The sequence below is a fragment of the Scomber scombrus genome, chromosome 20 (assembly GCF_963691925.1).
Source record: "Scomber scombrus chromosome 20, fScoSco1.1, whole genome shotgun sequence".
Taxonomy (NCBI): Eukaryota; Metazoa; Chordata; class Actinopteri; order Scombriformes; family Scombridae; genus Scomber; species Scomber scombrus.
The window spans coordinates 25348454-25372425 of record NC_084989.1 but is presented as its reverse complement, the minus strand read 5'-3'; the positions used below and the strand labels follow the sequence as shown (position 1 = coordinate 25372425).

Below are 23972 nucleotides of genomic sequence, written 5' to 3'. Positions count from 1 at the left end.
TGTTAGCTGGACTTCAGATGGATTATTTTAAATATGAGTAATGATTTCTGCTTTCATCCAGCTGCTCTGCTGTTACTTTCTCTGTCTGCAGTCTTTTATCCTGCACATGCTCACATATAAAAAGCTGATACATGAAGAGAAATCAGAGTTCTCCAGAAGAAATCTACCTGTGGAAACCAGGTTTCTCTAATCCCTGACCCTGATCACACAAACCAGGTTTCTCTAATCCCAGACCCTGATTACACAAACCAGGTTTCTCTAATCCCAGACCCTGATTACACAAACCAGGTTTCTCTAATCCCTGACCCTGATTACACAAACCAGGTTTGTTGTTTGTTGTGTAGATTAAAATCCATGTATAATCCAATCAGTGTTCAGGTTTTAAATGTGTAGTTATTACTATGTCCCCATCAATGAGCTTTTCTCTAAAATGAAAGTGAGTCATGAAAATATTTGAAACACCTGCATTGATCCCTCTGTGTGTGTGTGTGTGTGTGTGTGTGTGTGTGTGTGTGTGTGTGTGTGTGTCCCAGAAGAAAAGAAAGTAGAGCAGAGATCTCAACAGTGTCTCATTTATTTCTACTAGACAGCATCATGATCCCAGTTCTATTAATCAATTAATCAGATTTAAAATTAATTTCATTAAAAAACATTTTCATTATTTTAAACTGACGATGTAAAAAAGTGAACAAACATGTTGCTGCTTGTTATTAAACCATTAAAAAGTATTAAAATTCATTCACTACCTGATATGAAGCCTAAATTGATGACATTGAGTTACTTCATTTACTTCATGTTTCATTTAAGGGAAATAAAACACTTTGGGGTTTTTCAATAATTGCAAATATGTTTATTTTCCTGTTTATATTAATTTCATATTTATTTTTTTCAATAGAATAAACAGTATTTATAATATTTTCTTTTTCTCTTTTCTTTGTTTAAAGGTTTTTCACCTAATGAAACGACTAATGAAGCTAATGAGACTAATGAAATACAACTAATGCCATTCATCTGTCAACTAAACTGCACCTGCAAATAAAAGAAGGAAAAAGGAAAAGCTGTTTGTTTCATTGAGTGAATCCAGTTAAACTCTGAGTAGATGGGTCTGTCTCTTTCAAGTGGAGAAGCTGCACACAATCTAAAGGACAAAACCTGAGTCATTAACATACTTTAAACACCTGCATTCATCTGTGTGTGTGTGTGTGTGTGTGTGTGTGTGTGTGTGTGTGTGTGTGTTTGTGTGTGTGTGTGTGTGTGTGTGTGTGTGTGTTCTGAATTAACACATTCTTTCATTAAAACACATTAAAGAATATAATAAAGAAATATTTCTCTTTCATCAAGTAAACTTGATCAGTTTCAAACAGATATTAGTTGAGAGGATCTTCTGTATACAGATGTGACTCTTTACCAACAATTATAAACATTCATTGACTTTAACAACTAACAGTGAACATTTTCTACACTTTCTTTAACAATCAGTCATCTTTTATAACTACACACTAAACTTTGTACAGTAAAACATAAATATGGAAAAATAATGAACTTCATGATGTAAGTTATGTATGAACATAAATTAGGTTCAGTTGTTAAACATTAAGATCAACAATAGTAACAGACAGTCAGTGAACTGACCTCAGAGTCTCCAGTTTACAGTCTGGAATCTCCTTAAGATCACACAGCAGCTTCACTCCTGAATCCTGAAGCTTGTTGTAGCTCAGATCCAGCTCTCTGAGATGGGAGGAGTTGGACTTCAGAGCTGAGACCAGAGAAGCACAGCTGATCTCTGACAAACTGCAGCTCTTCAATCTGAATAAAGAATAAATGATGTAGATTAAAATCCATTTATAATCCAATCAGATGTGTTCAGGTTTGAAGTGTGTAGTTGAACGATGTCCTCATCAATCAGTGTGTTTACATTCACTAGAGTAACCTGGTTACTATAAATCCTTGTGTACATGCAGCAGGTCAGTAATCACATTTCTCCACTAAACTCCACCTTATTCTGGAAGTGTCCCAGAGGAAAAAAAAGTTGAGCAGAGATCTCAACAGTGTCTCATTTATTTCTCCTAGACAGCATCATGATCTCGGTTCAATTAATCTATGAATCAGATTTAAAATTAATTTCATTCAAAAACATTTTCATTTTTTTAAACTAACGATGTAAAAAGTGAACAAACATGTTGCTGCTTGAACATCCCTGAGCTGTTTAAGTTATATTAAATTATATATTTAATTAAAAACAATTAAATATTGATGAAATAAACATACAAATGTTTGTTGTATAAAAAGATATTTTCAGTAGTTTAAAGGAGCTGAGCTGGCAGAACTATAATTAAAGATGAATAATAAAGAAAAATATAAATCATTAAACAGTTAACAGGATTAGATTCAACATTCAGTGGAGGATCTTTAAATAAATATAAATAGTTATTTTATTGATCATAAATGATGACATATTAGTAATAAACCTGTATCACACCAATTAAACACACTTATAAATCAATATTAGCCTTCAGCAGTGTTAAACCAGAACCAGTCTAAACCAGTTCAGACTGGTTTGATTTAATTTTTAATGAAACAACAGAAAATACAACAATGTGTCTGAAACTACAGATTCACTGTATGAACTGGAGGTGATTTACTGTTAGCATCATTAGGCTACCGTAGCTGCCCCCCCCCCCCCCCCCACCACTGTAGCAGGTTGCAGTCAGACTGTTTTCTCCTCTCACGTTTCACTAGTTTATAAATACAGACTCTGTGATGTGTGTCAGTAATAACCGTCCATGTGAAACACAAGCAGAGCCGCTCACATAAAGCAGAGAAATGATTAAAAGAAACTTTGATTCAAGAAAAATCTTTTCAGCCCTAAACTCAAGTGTGTCTCTATTATATTTTGTTTTCTGATTCATCTTCTAGTTAATAATCTGTTAATTATCCGTCTGATCAACAAAATAAACAAACAATTTTCTTCATTTATTAGAAAGATGTTTCTTTCCATGATGTTATTTCCTCCATTAACTGTTATTATGGATGGATATTATATGTTGTTATGGATCAAATTAACATAAGTTAGATTCTGTCAGACACATTTTAAACACATTTATATTTTACATAATATATCGTCATTTCATGTGTGTATAACATATATGAATTCACTTAATTTATTGAGTTACATCATATCAACATTCAGCCTAATAAACTATTTTCAGTATTTAAAAATCATCCTGATCATATTCTGGGTTATTAAATAATTAATTTACAATCAAAATATTAATAAATACAGATGCAAATAATAAATAAATAACATGAAAACATTCTGCCAGCAGGAATAATTCATATATCTCTGAGCAGCACAAAGTACACGATGCAGGTTGTTATCAATGTGCAGGTGTTTGTCAGATAGGTGATATATAATATAATATAATATAATATAATATAACATAACATAACATAACATAAAATAATATAATATAATATAATAAAATATAATATAATATAATATAATATAATATAATATAACAGGCTGCAGTGATAACTGAGCATCTTTATTAGTATCAGCACAGTGAACATGTGTAGAGACACAAACTCTGAAAGGCTGCAGCTGATCAGCTGATCAGAAACAGACGATGCTTCTGTGTAAAGGACGTCTCATCCTCTTAAATCGTATCTCGTCTCTCCTCCGGTGGTTACCGTGGTTACATGTAGAGTGAACGTGGATGCAGTTTGAGAGGATTGAGAAGCTCTACGTTTGCTGTGATGCTTTCTGTAACGTTGTTCCTCATAGAGTCACATGAGCACAGGAAGCTAAACTAACACACATCCAATGAAGGCTCTGTTTATGGAGAACTAGTTCATATTTTGTCTCCTCGTTTTTGGATGAAAAAAGAAAAAGAGATTTTATTGAAGTTGTGATTTAATGAAGTAGATTTATTCTTTTAGTTCATTTAGTCACAGTGTTTAAAGACGTTGGTGACGTCTCGTCATCGTCTCGTTTTAGTGGCTTGATGATTTATATTGAATCTGTTGATTGTGAGAGTATTTATTAATGTCATATTAGTTTATGTGGAAGGTTGCTTTAAAAACATTGTTTCATTTTAAAGCTACATCATTTAAAGTGTTTCATTAATGTTAAAATTCAGTTAATATTAAAATGCAGTAACCATTAAAAAGTATTAAAATTCATTCAATACCTGATATGAAGCTTAAAATGATGACAGTGAGTTACTTTATTTACTTCATGTTTCATTTAAGGGAAATAAAACACTTTGGAGTTTTTCAATATTTGCAAATATGTATATTTTCCTGTTTATATTAATTTCCTGTTTATTTATTTTCAATAGAATAAACAGCATTTATAATATTTTCTTTTTCTCTTTTCTTTGTTTAAAGGTTTTTCACCTAATGAAACGACTAATGAAGCTAATGAGACTAATGAAATACAACTAATGCCATTCATCTGTCAACTAAACTGCACCTGCAAATAAAAGAAGGAAAAAGGAAAAGCTGTTTGTTTCATTGAGTGAATCCAGTTAAACTCTGAGTAGATGGGTCTGTCTCTTTCAAGTGGAGAAGCTGCACACAATCTAAAGGACAAAACCTGAGTCATAAACATACTTTAAACACCTGCATTCATCTGTGTGTGTGTGTGTGTGTGTGTGTGTTTGTTTGAGTGTGTGTGTGTGTGTGTGTGTGTGTGTGTGTGTGTGTGTGTGTGTGTGTGTGTGTATGTGTGTGTGTTCTGAACTAAACACGTTCATTTATTAAAACACATTAAAGAATATAATAAAGAAATATTTCTCCTTCATCAAGTAAACTTGATCAGTTTCAAACAGATATTAGTTGAGAGGATCTTCTGTATACAGATGTGACTCTTTACCAACAATTATAAACATTCATTGACTTTAACAACTAACAGTGAACATTTTCTACACTTTCTTTAACAATCAGTCATCTTTTATAACTACACACTAAACTTTGTACAGTAAAAAATAAATATGGAAACAAATGAACTTCATGATGTAAGTTATGTATGAACATAAATTAGGTTCAGTTGTTAAACATTAAGATCAACAATAGTAACAGACAGTCAGTAAACTGACCTCAGATCCTTCAGTTTACAGTCTGGACTCTCCAGAAAACCACACAGCAACTTCAGTCCTGAATCCTGCAGCTTGTTGTAGCTCAGATCCAGCTCTCTGAGATGGGAGGAGTTGGACTTCAGAGCTGAGACCAGAGAAGCACAGCTGATCTCTGACAAACTGCAGTTCCTCAATCTGAATAAAGAATAAATGATGTAGATTAAAATCCATTTATAATCCAGTCAGATATGTTCAGGTTTGAAGTGTGTAGTTAACGATGTCCTCATCAATCAGTGTGTTTACATTCACTGCAGTAACCTGTTTACTATCAATCCTTGTGTACATGCAGCAGGTCAGTAATCACATTTCTCCACTAAACTCCACCTTATTCTTGAAGTGTCCCAGAGGAAAAAAAAGTTGAGCAGAGATTTCAACAGTGTCTCATTTATTTCTACTAGACAGTATCATGATCCCGGTTCAATTAATCAGAATTAAAATTAATTTCATTCAAAAACATTTTCATTGATTTAAACTAACGATGTAAAAAGTGAACAAACATGTTGCAGCTTGAACGTCCCTGAGCTGTTTAAGTTATATTAAATTACACATTTTAATTAAAAACAACTAAATATTGATGAAAAAAACCATACAAATGTTTGTTGTATAAAAATATTTTCAGTAGTAACTATAATTAAAAAGATAATTAATAAAGAAAAATGTAAATCACTAAACAGTGAACAGGATTAGATTCAACATTCAGTAGAGGTTCTTTATATAAATATAAATAGTGATTTTATTGATCATAAATGATGACATATTGGTAATAAACCTGCATCACACAAATAAAACACACTTATAAATCAATATTAGCCTCCAACAGTGTTATACCCAGAACCAGTCTAAACCAGTTCAGACTGGTTTGATTTTATTTTTAATGAAACAACAGAAAATACAACAATGTGTCTGAAACTACAGATTCACTGTATGAACTGGAGTAGATTTACTGTTAGCATCATTAGGCTACCGTAGCTGCCCCCCCCCCCCCCCCCCCACTGTAGCAGGTTGCAGTCAGACTGTTTTCTCCTCTCACGTTTCACTAGTTTATAAATACAGACTCTGTGATGTGCGTCAGTAATAACCGTCCGTGTGAAACACAAGCAGAGCCGCTCACATAAAGCAGAGAAATGATTAAAAGAAACTTTGATTCACGAAAAATCCTTTCAGCCCTAAACTCAAGTGTGTCTCTGTTATATTTAGTCTAACTGTCTAGCAGTGGAATAGGACTTCTCCTTGTGAGGCAGTATAAACTTTCTTCATTTATTAGAAAGATTTTTCTTTCCATGATGTTATTTCCTCCATTAACTGTTATTATGGATGGATATTATATGTTGTTATGGATGGTGTGTGGGTGTTCTGACCTAAACACATTCATTCATTAAAACACATTAAAGAATATAATAAAGAAATATTTCTCCTTCATCAAGTAAACTGGATGAGTTTCAAACAGATATTAGTTGAGAGGATCTTCTGTATACAGATGTGACTCTTTACCAATAATTATAAACATTCATTGACTTTAACAACTAACAGTGGACATTTTCTACACTTTCTTTAACAATCAGTCATCTTTTATAACTACACACTAAACTTTGTACAGTAAAAAAATAAATATGGAAACAAATGAACTTCATGATGTAAGTTATGTATGAACAAAAATTAGGTTCAGTTGTTAAACATTAAGATCAACAATAGTAACAGACAGTCAGTGAACTGACCTCAGAGTCTCCAGTTTACAGTCTGGACTCTCCAGAAAATCACACAGCTGCTTCACTCCTGAATCCTGAAGCTTGTTGAGACTCAGATCCAGATATCTCAGATGGGAGGAGTTGGACTTCAGAGCTGAGACCAGAGAATCACAGCTGATCTTTGACAAACTGCAGTCCCTCAATCTGAATAAAGAATAAATGATGTAGATTAAAATCCATTTATAATCCAATTAATGTTCAGGCTTTAAATGTGTAGTTATTACTATGTCCCCATCAATGAGCTTTTCTCTAAAATGAAAGTGAGTCATGAAAATATTTGAAACACCTGTATTGATCACTCTGTGTGTGTGTGTGTGTGTGTGTGTGTGTGTGTGTGTGTGTGTGTGTGTGTGTGTGTGTGTGTGTGTGTGTGTGTCCCAGAAGAAAAGAAAGTAGAGCAGAGATCTCAACAGTGTCTCATTTATTTCTACTAGACAGCGTCCCGGTTCAATTAATCAATTAATCAGATTTAAAGTTAATTTCATTAAAAAACATTTTCATTATTTCAAACTGACGATGTAAAAAGTGAACAAAAAAGTTGCTGCTTGTTATTAAACCATTAAAAAGTATTAAAATTCATTCACTACCTGATATAAAGCCTAAATTGATGACATTGAGTTACTTTATTTACTTCATGTTTCAGTAAAGGGAAATAAAACACTTTGGGGTTTTTCAATAATTGCAAATATGTTTATTTTCCTGTTTATATTAATTTCATATTTATTTTTTTCAATAGAATAAACAGTATTTATAATATTTTCTTTTTCTCTTTTCTTTGTTTAAAGGTTTTTCACCTAATGAAACGACTAATGAAGCTAATGAGACTAATGAAATACAACTAATGCCATTCATCTGTCAACTAAACTGCTCCTGCAAATAAAAGAAGGAAAAAGGAAAAGCTGTTTGTTTCATTGAGTGAATCCAGTTAAACTCTGAGTAGATGGGTCTGTCTCTTTCAAGTGGAGAAGCTGCACACAATCTAAAGGACAAAACCTGAGTCATAAACATACTTTAAACACCTGCATTCATCTGTGTGTGTGTGTGTGTGTGTGTGTGTGTGTGTGTGTGTGTGTGTGTGTGTGTGTGTGTGTGTGTGTGTGTGTGTGTTCTGAACTAAATACTTTAATGAATTAATCGGATTAGGGGTTGGGAGAGGGCATGGGAGGGGTGAGTGGGTGGGGGGGTTCGGTGGTTACACGTTTTGTGTTTGGGTACACTGTTTAACATCAGGACAACTTAGTCAAACCTGCTTTTTGTGAACATCAGTGTGTGGTTTGATCAAAATAAAACAAAATATGGAAAAGAGAAGATGAACTTCATGATGTAAGTTATGTATGAGTGGAGCTGCTCAGTGGCTGCCAGATCATTACTGGGCAGCTGATCTGGCAATGTGTGTGACTGTGTGGATGTGAACAGGGCATTCCTGCAAAAGAGAGCACTGCTCTCAGTGAATTTCCCCTGGAAAAATAAACGTTAAAAAAAGAAAAAAGAACATAAATTAGGTTCAGTTGTTAAACATTAAGTAAACATAAAGTTAAACAATAGTAACAGACAGTCAGTGAACTGACCTGAGAGTCTTCAGTCTACAGTTTGGACTCTCCAGTCCAGCAGACAGAAGCTTCACTGATGAATCAGACAGTTTGTTTCTACTCAGGTCCAGATGTGTCAGATGAGGGTTGGACTTCAGAGCTGAAGCCAAAACTTCACAGTGAGTCTCTGAGAGTCCACAGTCAGAAAGTCTGTAATGACACATATATTACAACATGTGTTATCATGAAAGAAGATTTACTTCATACATTTGATGACAGAACAGTTTGACATCCTGTAATGTGATGAACATGGTTCAGCTATTCTTCTTTATTATCATAATATATTTATTTTATGCAAATTGATATTTGAGAGATAACAGGAAGAAGAGGAGAGAGAGGGGGAGAGAGGGAGAGAGAGAGAGAGAGAGAGAGAGAGAGAGAGAGAGAGAGAGAGAGAGAGAGAGAGAGAGAGAGAGAGAGAGACCAGAAATAACATGCAACAAATGTCCACCGCTGAAATAGAACTGGTTATAGTGGTTATATATCATTCATCTTTACCAGTAAGGAAACATGCCTCACTGTGCTTGAATGAAACCATAACTCTCATTACTCTGTATTTTACTTTAATCTTGCAGATGAAGGAGAGAAAATGAAGTTACCGCACAGCCTCTTTCTCAGTTTGAAGACGCACTTATTATTTGGGATCTGCAGACACTCAGCTTGAACATCACTGTGGGTCCATAAGTGTCTCATGAAAAGCATCTTTGATTATTTTTTTATCCGCCCAGTTTATACAGTTTCTCATTGATGTGAATGGAAAAGTGTGTCCAAACTTTTGACTGGTACTTTACATAATAATTGAAGAATTCATGTAACCCAAGTAACACCATATTTGTTTGTTCAGTAACTGTAATGTGATTACTGAATGTAGACACTGTAGCATGTTACAGATAAATGTAATGTGATTACACCCAACACTCGTTGTACTGTATGGTTTATAGGAAGGATTCTGATTGGCTGTCAGTGTTTCTCTCAGTTTCTCTGAAAGTGATTCAATGACATTGTTCAACACTGTCGATGTTGTTATAGTTGTGGTGTGAACTCCTCCATCCACTGCAGTTAGAATGATTTTTAAAACTCTATATTTATAGTTATCGTTATAGTTCTTGGTGTGGACGAGCCTTTACATTATTTCTGGGTAAATATGTGTTATGCCCAGCTCGTTTAAGAGCACAACAAAGCAGGGAGGACCACACGGCAAGAGCTCAAATGAAAGTAATTTATTAAAGTTGACAAAAATGAATCAAACAATAGTTTTAACATCGAAATAACATGAACCAAGGCTACTTCTTAACGCAATCAAACAAACTAAACTAAACATAAGGAGCCTGAAAGGCACCAGCCTTCCAGGAGGGCCAGAGAGTGAGAGAGTGACATCTTGGCACTCCAGGATTTAAAAAGGCTCCCAACAGGTGATCTCAATCACTTGATGAGGAGGGAGGGACCAGACCATCTAGGGGAAGAGAGAAACACAGGAGTAGAAGGCAAGGCAGACCATCCCCTCTACCATGGAGGCCCAGGGCCGTCACATCCCCCCCCATAAAACGAAGACCCCTACTGAAAAAGGTCTTCGGTACATCAAACAGGAGCTCGAGACAATGCGTCAGCCATCACATTATCCCGACCTTTCACATGACATACCTGCAATGTATATGGCTGGAGAAATAGCAACCAGCGCATAAGCCTCTGGTTACCATTGTGAAAAGAAGCAAACTGGATGTTCAATTCCCCCCACCCCTTCCTGCAGGAGAACAGCCCCAGCACCAATGTTGCTTGCATCCACCTGTACCTTAAAAGGTCTGTCAAACACTGGAGCTGTAAGGACAGGAGCAGAACAAATCAGTTTCTTCACACCCGTGAAAGCCACTTGACAGTATGGAGACCAGATAAAGGGAGTATTTTTCCTCAAGAGGTTCGTCATTGGAGCCACCACAGTGGAGAAATTGCAGCAAAAACTGCGATAATACCCTACCAGCCCTAGGAACCGCATCAGTTCCTTTTTGGATGTTGGTGCAGGATATTTAGCGATCGCCTCCACCTTAGCCTGCACAGGACGAACTACCCCCTGGCCTACCACCTTACCCAGATATGTCACTGTCGCTTTTGCAAATTCACACTTTGTCAAGTTCACAGTCAAATTTGCTTCAACCAACCTGTCAAACACTGCCCGCAAACGTTGAACATGGGCCTCCGAGGTGTCACTGAACACCACCACATCATCCAAATATGCTGCACACCCAGACAAACCAGCCAAAACCCTGTTCATAAGGCGCTGAAATGTTGCTGGGGCATTTCTCAGCCCAAAAGGCATTACAGAATATGAGAACAACCCCCAGGGTGTGATGAACGATGAAATTTCCTTAGCCCTAGCTGTCAATGGCACCTGCCAATACCCCTTCAAAAGGTCCAGCTTAGTCACAAATTTTGCACCCCCCACCTGATCGATGCAGTCCTCCATACGAGGCATTGGATAGACATCAGGTTTGGTGACAGCATTTACCTTTCTGAAATCTGTGCAAAATCTATCAGACCCATCTGCCTTATCTGCCAACAGGCATGGAGAAGCCCAGCTGGAGCATGCTGGCTCAGCTATTCCATGTTGTAACATGTACTCTACCTCCTTCTCCATCCGCTGACGCTTCCCTACAGGCATCCGGTAAGGACGTTGGCTAACAGGCCGAGCATCCCCTACTTCTATGTCATGCTCAATCAGGTTGGTAACTGAAGGAGTATCTGAGAAGAGAGACAAGTGAGAATGCAACAACTGCACCACATCTAACTGCTGAGTATCCGACAAATAACTCAACTGACTGTCCAAAGAGTTCAAATACGCAGAATTGTTGAGTCTCCCTGTAAGAATAGGCTCTGATGGAACATCAAAATCCTCTGCAGGCACCACCTCAAATGTGGCTAATGGCCTCACAGACCCCAATTTGTGACTGCTGACAGAAGGCAAGACTCCCTTTTCCTCAGAATCCCCTGCCTGAGAAAACTGAATCTGTTCAGACCCTTGTGTCTGCGCTAGCGTAGCTTTACTTCTTGCCCGTGTCACTGCACAGGGAGAAAAAACCTTAGGATACTGCCTAGCACAATCATCCGGCTGTCCAGACACCTGAGAGGGTGAACTCACATACACTAGGGGCGGACCATCTTTCCAGACCCTTGCACCAGCCAAGTCGTTCCCCAGAATAATGTCTATGCCTTGGATTGGCAACTGGGGACGCACACCCATATCTACCTCTCCACAAACAAGATCTGAGAAAAAATGAAAATGATGCACCGGAACCAACAGTGGAATCAACTCAACCCCAACTACCGGAGCTTTACTTCTAGTAGCAGTACCGGTTGAAAAAGGCAAAATGCCCTCCACAATGAGACTCTCAGTAGCCCCAGTGTCTCGCAGAATCTTAACAGGGGTCTTGTCTTTCCCATCCAAGGACACAAAGCCCTCTGAAACAAATGGTGCATACATCTCATCAACACTTTTAGATGAAGAATTTGCTCCAGGAAGACCCGACTCAGACTCAATATTTCGTGCAGAGGACACAAGTCCAGCAGACTTCACATATACACTAGAATCTGCTGATGTCTGTCGTGTCTTACTGATTGGACACTCCCCTTTCCAGTGTCCCTTGTTTTTACATACATGGCAAACCCTAGCTGGATCAAACCTCCCATTTGTCCCTGGAACATGCCTCACTGATGGATGAACTGGTTCTTGGGCGACCCTAGATTCCTACTAGGCCTACCCCTGAAATCATCCCTCTGCTGCTCATTTCTGTGGGCCCGACTAAAACCTGAGCCACCAGTATGTGTTAAAACATACTCGTCAGCAAGAACTGCCGCTGCCGATGCTGTTTTGACCTTCCTTTCATTGATGTATGTAGCAAGATGAGCCGGCAAAGAACTCTTAAATTGTTCCAACACAATCAAGTCACAGAGATCCACATAATTGTCCACCCCAGAGGCAGAACACCAGCGAGAGAAATGGGCCAAAATATCCTGCACAAATTCAATGGGTGTTTGCTTGTCCCCTTTTTTCCAGTTTCGAAATCTCTGCCTATACGCCTCAGGAACTAATTCATATGCCTTCAGAACCTCCCCTTTAACTGTAGCATAATCGCCACCTTCAGCCGAACTAAGGGCAGAAAAAACTCTGGGCCTTGCCAGTGAAAACACACTGCAACATAAGAGTCCTGTGACTATCTGGCCATCCTCTACAATCTGCCACCCGCTCAAACAATGCAAAAAACATATCTGGGTGTTTCTCATCGAACTTCGGGAGAATACGCAAGCTCTCAGCAATATCCAAACCACTACGCCCCCCTGCAGACTCACTTCTTCCTCCAGTCCACAACGATTCCTGTGCTTTACCGTCTCTTATCAGCGCTAGCTTCAATTGCTCAACCTGCAATCTCTCCCTTTCCAAGGCCACTTCAGCTCTGATCTTCTCATGTTCCAATTCAAACTGTAGTCTCGCTTTCTCCCTGTTTGCCTTTTCCCTCTCCAACTACATATACTGGTCAAAAGACAAAGTCCCACCAAAAAGCTCAGAAACTGATGGAGCCACTGGAACCTGAACCACCTCCAAAAGCTTGGCAGACACTGCTAACCCTTCCACGATGTCCCTTAGCTCTACCTTCCGTGGCACCTGATCAGTTTTTGACCACCCCAACAATGTAGCCAAATCAAGTAGATCTGCCTTTCTGAACTGAGCTAATGTACTGCGAGCTGGTCTTTCCAAAAACTCAGAGACCAACGGATTACTATTGCCAGTGTCCATCATTAACCCTATCAAAAATACATCCAGTTAAATACCTGAACCTATTCAAAAAACAACCACAAGGCAGCCTGAGTCACACAGCACACAACCGCAGGGATGATGAGTGATAGGAGCACCCCCTCCTAACTGCCTAGCCCAAACTTACTAACTGCTCCCTAGTCTTCATGTGTGTACTGGCGGTGGGTATTTATGCACCTACAAACCGTCTGTATTGGGGAAGGCAGATTGCCCCCAGCCAATACTTAGGGGTGCTCCCGAGCCAAATGCTGCCAGCCGCGCGGACAACACACAAAAATAACAAACAGCCCTGAAAACAACAAACCACCAGCTTCTCCTTGTGAGATAACTGCTGCTACAGCCTACCTGGGGGACACAAGAAAATGCTCCTGCCAGACAGAAAAATAGCCCAGCTACTCAGCTACAACCATCCCACAGCTATGCACCGCATAACCCAAACTTACCAGTCTCTTGGCCACACCGATCACATGCAGTTTAACACCATGAAAAACTAAAGCAAAGTCTCAAACTCTACCTGTTCCATCTAAACAAAAGAACTACTCCGGTGGGCCTCCCAACCAAAGCCAAATGCTCAAACTTATCAGAAACTATAACATTTCCCAGGTTCTAACTAGACGAGCCCCCACTTGTTATGCCCAGCTCGTTTAAGAGCACAACAAAGCAGGGAGGACCACACGGCAAGAGCTCAAATGAAAGTAATTTATTAAAGTTAACAAAAATGAATCAAACAATAGTTTTAACATCGAAATAACATGAACCAAGGCTACTTCTTAACGCAATCAAACAAACTAAACTAAACATAAGGAGCCTGAAAGGCACCAGCCTTCCAGGAGGGCCAGAGAGTGAGAGAGTGACATCGTGGCACGCCAGGATTTAAAAAGGCTCCCAACAGGTGATCTCAATCACTTGATGAGGAGGGAGGGACCAGACCATCTAGGGGAAGAGAGAAACACAGGAGTAGAAGGCAAGGCAGACCATCCCCTCTACCATGGAGGCCCAGGGCCGTCACATATGTGATGCAGTGAGTAAATGGTAAATGGACTGCACTTACATAGTGCCTTTTCTAGTCTTTTCGACCACTCAAAGCGCTTTACACTACAACTCATTCACACACATTCATACACTGATGGCAGGCAGCTACCACGCAGGGTACCAACCTGCACATCAGGAGGAAGCTACCCATTCACTCGCATTCATACACCGTTGGCACAGCAACGGGAGCAATTAGGGGTTAAGTGTCTTGCCCAAGAACACATCATATGTAGACTGGCTAACCGCCAGTCTTCCAATTGGAGGACGACCGCTCTACCTCCTGAGCCACAGCCGCCCCTGAGCCACAGTGAGGTCAGTTTGATAGACCTACAGGCCTATCCTACATCTGAATCAGCACAATGGATGCGTGGAGAGAGAGAAGGAGGAAAAGATGCTGTTTATTTCAGTACAGTTGCACTTTATTGCTGATAGAAAATATGTTCTTACATTGGTATTATTGTCCTTGCAACAGTCGTTATTGGTTAATATCTGCATGGAGTCTTCACACAGGCCATTTATGATGGAAATAATGACATTTAGCATTGTGATGGATGGATGGATGGATGGATGTGAGTTGCATTCAGATTTGAGCATCAGTGTTGGGCTTGTATGGCATGTGTTGTGTTTTGGTTGGATCTTAACAATTTCTGTAGTATGTGCAGTAAATCTGTACTTTAGTTATATGTTCTTGTAAATCTATGGTGTTCATGCCAGAGTAAATTTCACTTTTTTACATGTGAAGTCAGAGGAGGGGGGCTCTTTAAGAGTAGTCACCCTGGGTCACCCTAGGGTGTTAATTTGGGCCTGATGTCATCAGAAAGATGTTATCAGGGTATCAGCATTAAACATATGACAGATCTCTTTAAACAGGCTGAATTCTGCCATTCTGCTCTTATATATTGATCAGACCTCTGTACATTTCCTTCTACTACTCTTCTCTACACCAACAAGACAGAAAACAGCTGAGAGTTTCTTTCTGTGACCAACAGAATATCAGAAAGACTTCAGAACAACACCATGTAACACCACTTCCCTCTTTACAATAAAAATATGAATTCATGAGAAATAAAAGGTTTGGTTCACCACACTCAGGGGTTTAGTCTCTATGACCAGTAGTTTACGGAGTCTAATGTTGGTTAATTAGAGCACTGAAGTCTTACACATTTCAAGCAGTTCACATGCTCACACGCCACACAGAAATTAATATATTATATACAGAAATGAACAGCGAGGCGCTCATAGCTGTTCCAATTTAGCAACCTGCCAGCCAATCAGAAAATAGTATTTCTGGTTGCCGGGTAAATTCGGAAAATAAGTCTGTGAAACTGTGAAATACTGATATATGTTGTGATAAAATGCTGCTGTAATAAAACCTCAACCACAAACTCTAAAGTCCTTCATTTGTTTCACAAGGTTTGAATGAAGCCTCCAACACCCAAAGGAAGAGAAATAGATTCAAGATTTCTTTATTTGTCATTTCGTGCATTTGCATACACAGGCTGAAACGAAAAATCGTTTCTCACCCGCTCCTTGCAGTGCATTAGAGAAAAAGGGGGTGTTAAAAACATTCAAACATGTAATAAAATTAATAAAATAAATAAAATAAAGATAAAATATAAAACAAAAGAAATATAATAAAAGAAAACAAACATTCGTTCCATCATTCAGACCGACATTTAGCAGCATTTTGGGTTGAGTAAAAAGTGCATGAGTGACCCTTAATAAAGTGCTACATAAAAGAATTGTCTTTGCCAGATGGCTGGCTGTCAGCCTACTGGGGGGGGGAGTTGGATATGAGTGTGTGTGTGGGGAGGGGGCGCAGTCCATTCACCAGCATCACAGCTTGTAAGAAGAAGCTGTTCAGCATTCTGGATGTTCTGCTGTAGATGCTCCTGTACCTCTTCGTAGATGGCAGGAGGGAGAACAGTCCATGAGAGGGGTGATGAGGGTCCTTTATGATGGAGGTAGCTCTGTGGATGCAGCGCTGCTTGTAGATCTCCATCAGGGAAGGCAGAGGGGCACCAACAATTTTGCTCGCTGTTTTCACAATCCTGTTAAGCTGCTGCTGTTCGTAATCCCTGCAGGAAGTGAAGCTGTATGCAAGGATGGTGAGAGGTGGTGAGATGAGGAGTGGAGAGACATGCCTTTCTGAGCCTCCGGAGGGGGTGGAGATGCCTTTTGACGACTGCTGTGGTGTTAGTGGAGAAGGTCAGGTCCTCAGCCAGATGGAGACCCAGGAACTTGACGTTGCTGACTCTCCACAGCAGCACCATGGATGTTTAATGGTGTGTGATGTTTGCCAGTCCTCCGGAAGTCAATCACCATCTCCTTCGTTTTATCCACATTTAGGACAAGGTTGTGGGACTCGCACCATGCGGTGAGCTGCTCCACCTCCATCCTGTAAGCGGACTCATCGTTGTCACTGATAAGGCCCACCACTGTTGTGTCGTCTGCATACTTTATGATGTGGTTGGTGATGTGTCTAGCAGTACAGTCATGGGTGAGCAGGCTGAACAGCCGGGGGCTCAAGACGCAGCCTTGAGGATAGCCTGTGCTCACTGATATGGTTCTAGATGTTTGACTGCCTGCTGCCGCTGTGTCAGGAAGTTGAGGGTTGCAGGTGCTAGTGTCCACCTCTAGCAGCTTCAGCTTTTTCGTCAACTGTTGCGGGATGATTGTATTAAATGCTGAACTGAAGTCAATGAAGAGGATTCTGGTATAGGTGTTTTTCCTCTCTAGGTGAGACAGTGTTAGGTGGACTGTGGTGGCAATGGCATCCTCAGTGGATCGTTTGGTTCTGTATGCGAATTGTAGGGGGTCCAGGTTTGAAGGAAGACAGTTCTTAATGTGCTGCATGACCAGCCTCTCAAAACATTTCATTAGTATTGGTGTGAGGGCCACAGGGTGGAAGTCATTTAGGCAGGCTGGATTTGACTTTTTCGGGACAGTGATAATGGTGGCACTTTTGAGACAAGTAGGCACGACTGCCTGGCTGAGCGATGTGTTAAAATGTCTGCAAAAACATCTTTCAGTTGCTCTGCACAGTCCTTTAGAACACGCCCAGGGATGTTGTTCGGCCCTGCAGCTTTGCGTGGATTGACACAAGCAAAGGCCTTTTTCACTTGAGCTGTAGACAGCTGAAGTACCTGGTCAGTGGATGATGGAGGGAGTGTCTGTGCTGGAGTGATGGTGTTGACCCCAAACGGTGCGTAGAAGTCATTCAGTTTATCTGGTAGAGAGGGGTCACTGTGACATGTCTGCAGGGGGGTGGGGACTTGTAGTCGGTGATGTTCTGGAATCCTTGCCATAAACGACTTGGGTCTTTGGCTATTCAGTTTGTGTGCATACAGCCTCTTTGCCTCCCTGATCCCCCGGGACAGGTTCTTCTTTGCCAGACTGTTTGCTGCAATATCCCCTGATTTAAATGCAGCATTTCGGGCCCTCAGCAGTGCACAGACTTCACCGGTTAGCCATGGTTTCTGGTTGGCACGCCTCCTGATGGTTTTGACCACTGTCACATCATCTATGCATTTATTGATGTAGCCCATAACAGACTCTGTGTATTCCTGTAGGTTAGTGACACTGTCATGTGTTGCTGCCTCTCTAAAGTTGTCCCACTGTGTGATTTCAAAACAGTCTTGCAGTGCTGCTGTTGCCTCCTGTGGCCACGTTCTGATCTCTCTGACCACTGGCCTGTCCTGCTTCACCCTAGGTTTGTATGCTGGTGTTAGCATGACAGCCAGGTGATCAGAGCTACCAACATGAGGAAGGGGGGCGGCTCTATATGAGTCTTTGATGTTTGTGTACACCAGGTCTAATGTGTTCTCCCCCCTTGTTGCAATGTTCACATGCTGATAGAATCTGGGCAGAACAGATTTGAGACTTGCCTGGTTGAAATCTCCAGCAACTATGAAGAAGGCATCGGGATGGTCCGCCTGCTGCTCGCTGATGCCGCTGTAGAGCCGGCATAGCCTCCTTGCCGTTAGCGCTTGGTGGTACATAAACAGCTGTTATGATGACTGCGGTCAGCTCCTGCGGCAAGTAAAATGGTCGGCATTTTACTGTCATAAACTCTACGTGTGATGAGCAGTAAGTAGAAACCACCAGAGCATCCTCAGTTTGCCAGTTAGTGAAGCAACTCTGTCCATCCGGTGTAGCGTTAGCCCCTCCAGCTGAACCGCGGTGTCCGTGGTGTTCTCATTCAACCATGTCTCCGTAAAAACTGAGACAGAGCAGTTCCTCACTTTACGTTGGGACGCTCTCCATAGTCTGATGTAATCCATCTTGTTGTCAAGGGAGTGCACATTTGCCAGCAAAAGTGTAGGCACTGCTGGCTTGTGTGGATTAGCAGTTAGCCTAGCCTGAACTCCCCCGCGCTTGCCCAGCTAACGCGTTCTGTCACACCGCTTAAGGCGTCTTTTCCCTGGTGTTACTCCAGGTGTGACCAGGGATCTACGTTGCAGAAGGCCAAGCTCGCCTAGTAAGCCCAGCAAGTGTTTATCGTAGCACTGGACTTTGTTACAGACTTCCATAAGAAACTTTTGCTCATACACACTGTACTTTCACACTGTTTTCATCCACAACATTAACACCCGATCGCACTGCTATGTAGCTAGGAGAGGCCGCCGCAAACATCTGTCGCGCCGCCATGACGTCACATGTGACTCATAGAAGAAAAAACTGTAACATCCAATAATTACTAGAAATAAATAGAATAACTGTTCATTAATTTAACAGCTATAAACAACCAACTGAAACATCAACATTATTTACACTCATAAACAAGTAGAAAACTATTTTAACAATAATAAGAACAGTATATTATTTATATTTGAAGAACTAAACTACTAATCTACACTGATTTATAATATTAATCACATCTGGACTTACTGAGCCTTTCTGAAGTTCCTCACAGCTGGGATCATTCTCCGTCGTCCCTCCTCTGATGTGTTGTACTTCTTCAGGTCCAACTCATCCAGAACCTCCTCTGACATCTGCAGCATGTAGGCCAGAGCTGAGCAGTGGATCTCAGAGAGTTCCTTCTCTGATCTGTTCTCTGACTTCAGGAACTCTTGGATCTCCTGATGCACTGAGCGGTCGTTCATCTCCATCAGACAGTGGAAGATGTTGATGCTTCTGTCAGGAGAGATATCACCACTGTTCATATCCTTCAGGTTGTTGATGACTGTCTGGATGGTTTCTGGACTGTTGTCTGTCTGACCCAGCAGGCATCCTAAGAGACTCTGGTTAGACTCCAGAGAGAGGCCATGAAGGAAGCGGACAAACAGGTCCAGGTGGCCATTTTTACTCCTGAGAGATTTCTCCATGGCTCCCTTCAGGAAGTCATCCAGAGATGAGTTAGTGTACTCTTTTCCCAGGAAGTCCTCCAGTACCTTTGTCTTCCTGCTGGTGTAACAGTGGTACATGTAGACTGCAGCCAGAAACTCCTGAACGCTCAGATGAACAAAGCTGTAGACTGTTTTCTGGAAGATCACACTCTCTCTTTTGAAGATCTGTGTACAAACTCCTGATAACACTGAGTCCTCTGTGACATCAAGACCACACTGATCCAGGTCTTCTTGGTAGAACATGATGTTTCCTTTCTCCAGCTGTTCAAACGCCAGCCTCCCCAGCTTCAGAAGAAGGTTCCTGTCAGCCTCCGTCAGCTCCTGTGGACTCCTCTCATGTCCCTCATCATACTTGTTCTTCTTCCTCTTTGTCTGAACCAGCAGGAAGTGTGAGTACAGGTCAGTCAGGGTCTTGGGCAGCTCTCCTCTCTGTTCTGTAGTCAACATGTGGTCCAGAACTGTAGCAATGATCCAGCAGAAGACTGGGATGTGACACATGATTTGGAGGCTCCTGGATGTCTTGATATGTGAGATAATTGTGCTGAACTGCTCTTCATCACTGAATCTCCTCCTGAAGTACTCCTCCTTCTGGGTAGCAGTGAAGCCTAGTACTTCTGTAGACCTGTCCACACATGAAGGAGGGATCTGATTGGCTGCTGTAGGTCGGGAAGTTATCCAGATGAGAGCCGAGGGAAGCAGCTTCCCCTTGATGAGGTTTGTCAACAGCACGCTGACTGATGACTTCTGTGTGACATCAGACACGACCTCACTGTTGTTGAAATCCAGTGAAAGTCTGCTTTCATCCAGGCTGTCAAAGATGAACAAAACTTTACAGACAGCGAGCTTCTCTGCTGTGAGCTTCTGTAATGTTGGATAGAAAACGTGGATCAGCATGAGCAGACTGTACTGCTCATCTTTGATCAAGTTCAGCGCCCTGAATGGAAAAGGAATCAGCAGACTGATATTTTGGTTGTTGGAGCGCTGTGCCCAGTCCAGAGTGAACTTCAGCACTGTTAAGGTTTTTCCAACGCCAGCGACACCGTTCATCAGAACCACTCTGATGTGTTTCTGTTGGTCAGGTAAGACTTTAAAGATGTCCTGACACTTGATTGGAGCGTCATGGAGGGTCTTCATCTTGGAAGCTGTTTCAAACTGCTTCACCTCATGTTGGGTATTAACCTCTTCACTCTGTCCCTCTGTGATGTAGACCTCATTGTGGATGCTATTGGGGAGGATTTCACTTCCTGCTTCATCAGTTCCTTGAGTCACACATTCACATGTGCTGCTCAGACTGATCTGATGTTCATCTAAAAGCTCCTGCAGACCACTTTCTACTGAAAGAGAAGAAAAAAGGTATAATGAAACAGAAATCAGTGTGACTGTTAATGTTCAGTAGGATAGAGGAGGTAGATTCCTGTTTTCAGAGATGATGACATCAGCAGACAGATCTTCAGTCTTACTTTGTACAGTGCTGGTCTGACTGTCTGTCTGCAGTCCAGGTCTGGTTCTGGATCTTTCTGCACACTGGGGACAGGAGGAGTCTCCTGATGAAGCAGACTGGTCCCAGTATGAGGTGATGCACTGTCTGCAGAACCAGTGTCCACAGCTGGTAGAGACTGGATCCTTCAGGACGTCCTGACACAAAGAACAGCAAGACAGCTGCTCCTCCACAGAAACAGCCCTCCTCTTCCTCTCTCTGTGGACATGAACACATTCTTTATGACACATGACATTAGTGGAGGCCAACCGACAGCTCAAAGGCTGCATGCAGCTCTTTCCCCAAATAAACAGTCCAGACTGTCAGTACATTTGTGTTCTTCAGGCACAAAAATAATATATACTACATGAACGTACCAACCCTCAGATTTAATTTGAGTAGGTTAACATCAGAATTGAAAAAACTGTGTGTTTGTTGTTTGTCTTGTTTATACAGTGGTGTTAACTCTTAGCTACTGGATCAGTTAAAGGTATTAAGGTTATTGGAATCACTGACATCCCTCTGGCTTGGTTCAGATCAGATCTCTCTGGCAGTTTGTAATACAGTTTGTTCAACTCAAGAACCTGAGATCCGGCTCCTCTCCAGTCTCTAGTGGTTTTCCCCAGGGCTCTGTCCTTGGCTTAAACTCAACAGCGAAAAAACTGAGGTCTTCCTCATTGGTGCCAGATCAACCTTAGCAACACTCAACATTTTCTCCATGTCCATCAACAATTCCACTGTTCCTTCTCCTCAGGTAAAGAGCCTGGGTGTCATCCTGGACAGCACATTATCTTTCGAAGCCCACATCAATAACGTTACTCGGTCTGCATACTTCCATCTACGTAACATCAATCGTCTCCGTCCCTCACTTTCACCAAACTGCACCGCTATCCTGGTAAACACCCTGATCACATCCCGTCTGGACTACTGTAACTCTCTCCTCTTTGGTCTTCCTCTGAAATCTCTTCACAAAAGTGGCTTAAAATCCACTATCATCATCCTGGTACCCAAAACAACATCTATGAAGTGCCTGAATGACTATCACTCAATGGCTTTAACACCAATAGTTATGAAGTGCTTCGTGAAGCTAGTGCTGTCCCACATCAGATCAATCATCCCACCTGACCTGGATAAACATCAGTTTGCTTGTCGGGCAAACCGCTCAACAGAGGATGCAATGACCGCCGCTCTTCACACGGCTCTGAAACACCTTGAGAAAAAAACTGAAAACACATTCGTCCTCTTTGGTCTTCCTCTGAAATCTCTTCACAAACTCCAGCTGGTCCAGAACGCAGCCACTCATATCATAACCAGAACCCCCTCTATTGAACACATCACTCCTGCCCTGCAGCAGCTTCATTGGCTCCCTAACAAATCCTGCATTGACTTTAAGATTCTACTCCTCACTTACAAGATCCTTCCCAACCTGGCACCATCATATCTCTCGGAACTGATTCACATTTACACACCTTCCCGAACTCTCCGATCTTACATTATTCTAAATATTTCCAACATTTTCAAACCCAGATGAATCAATCATTTTAATTAAGGTAATGTTTCATTTGGTCGTCTGTCGGTGGCTTCATACCCGTCTACAGTACACACAGATGATAATTATCTTGTGCATGTGTGTTAGTGTTGTTGTTGTCCACCAGAAACTAAATTGACTTTTGCTCAGTTTTAAGTCACATTTATGATAAACTTTTAAGATCTAGATCATTGATGATTTTAGTAGAGATCTGAACTCTGGATCTTAAGTTATCAAAGAAATAAACTGAACAAACATTAGCAGCAGTTTGGCTCCTGGACGTCCTGGGTCTGCCGAACAGTCAACAGAAACACTGATTTTTAATGTGAAACTGCATTAGTCAGTGATTTTTTACTGTTCTTTTGTTTTGTTTTGTTATTTTGTATTTTTTTTAAACTTTTCCAAGTTTATTATAATCACATGCAATACAAAAAATACATACACACACTGGGGAGCCATCACTGGCCCAACAGCGCCACCAGGTGAGGACTTCCCTGATCAAGGTGAATGCAAAGAAAGCGGCAGGCCCAAATGGAGTGTCAGGTCTGGTGCTGAAACGGGTTTAGATCAGCTGGCAGAGGTGTTCAACCTCTCCTTGGAACAGTTTGCTGTACCACCATGCTTAAAATCCACTATCATCATCCTGGTACCCAAAACAACATCTATGAAGTGCCTGAATGACTATCACTCAATGGCTTTAACACCAATAGTTATGAAGTGCTTCGTGAAGCTAGTGCTGTCCCACATCAGATCAATCATCCCACCTGACCTGGATAAACATCAGTTTGCTTGTCGGGCAAACCGCTCAACAGAGGATGCAATGACCGCCGCTCTTCACACGGCTCTGACACACCTTGAGAAAAAAACTGAAAACACATTCCCGTATCAGAACTTGGTAACTGTAATACTGCATACTACATCGCTCATAATACTGCAGTACTTTTACTGTAATACTGCATACTACATCGCTCATAATACTGCAGTACTTTTACTGTAATACTGCATACTACATCGCTCATAATACTGCAGTACTTTTACTGTAATGCTGCATACTACATCGCTCATAATACTGCAGTACTTTTACTGTAATGCTGCATACTACATCGCTCATAATACTGCAGTACTTTTACTGTAATACTGCATACTACATCGCTCATAATACTGCAGTACTTTTACTGTAATGCTGCATACTACATCGCTCATAATACTGCAGTACTTTTACTGTAATACTGCATACTACATGGCTCATAATACTGCAGTACTTTTACTGTAATACTGCATACTACATGGCTCATAATACTGCAGTACTTTTAC

General features: G+C 40.9%; 1 pseudogene; it reads right to left on the bottom strand.

The window, feature by feature from the left end:
* LOC134002172 (uncharacterized) overlaps nucleotides 1-23972 on the bottom strand; it is a 136926-nt pseudogene that overhangs the window by 63687 nt on the left and 49267 nt on the right.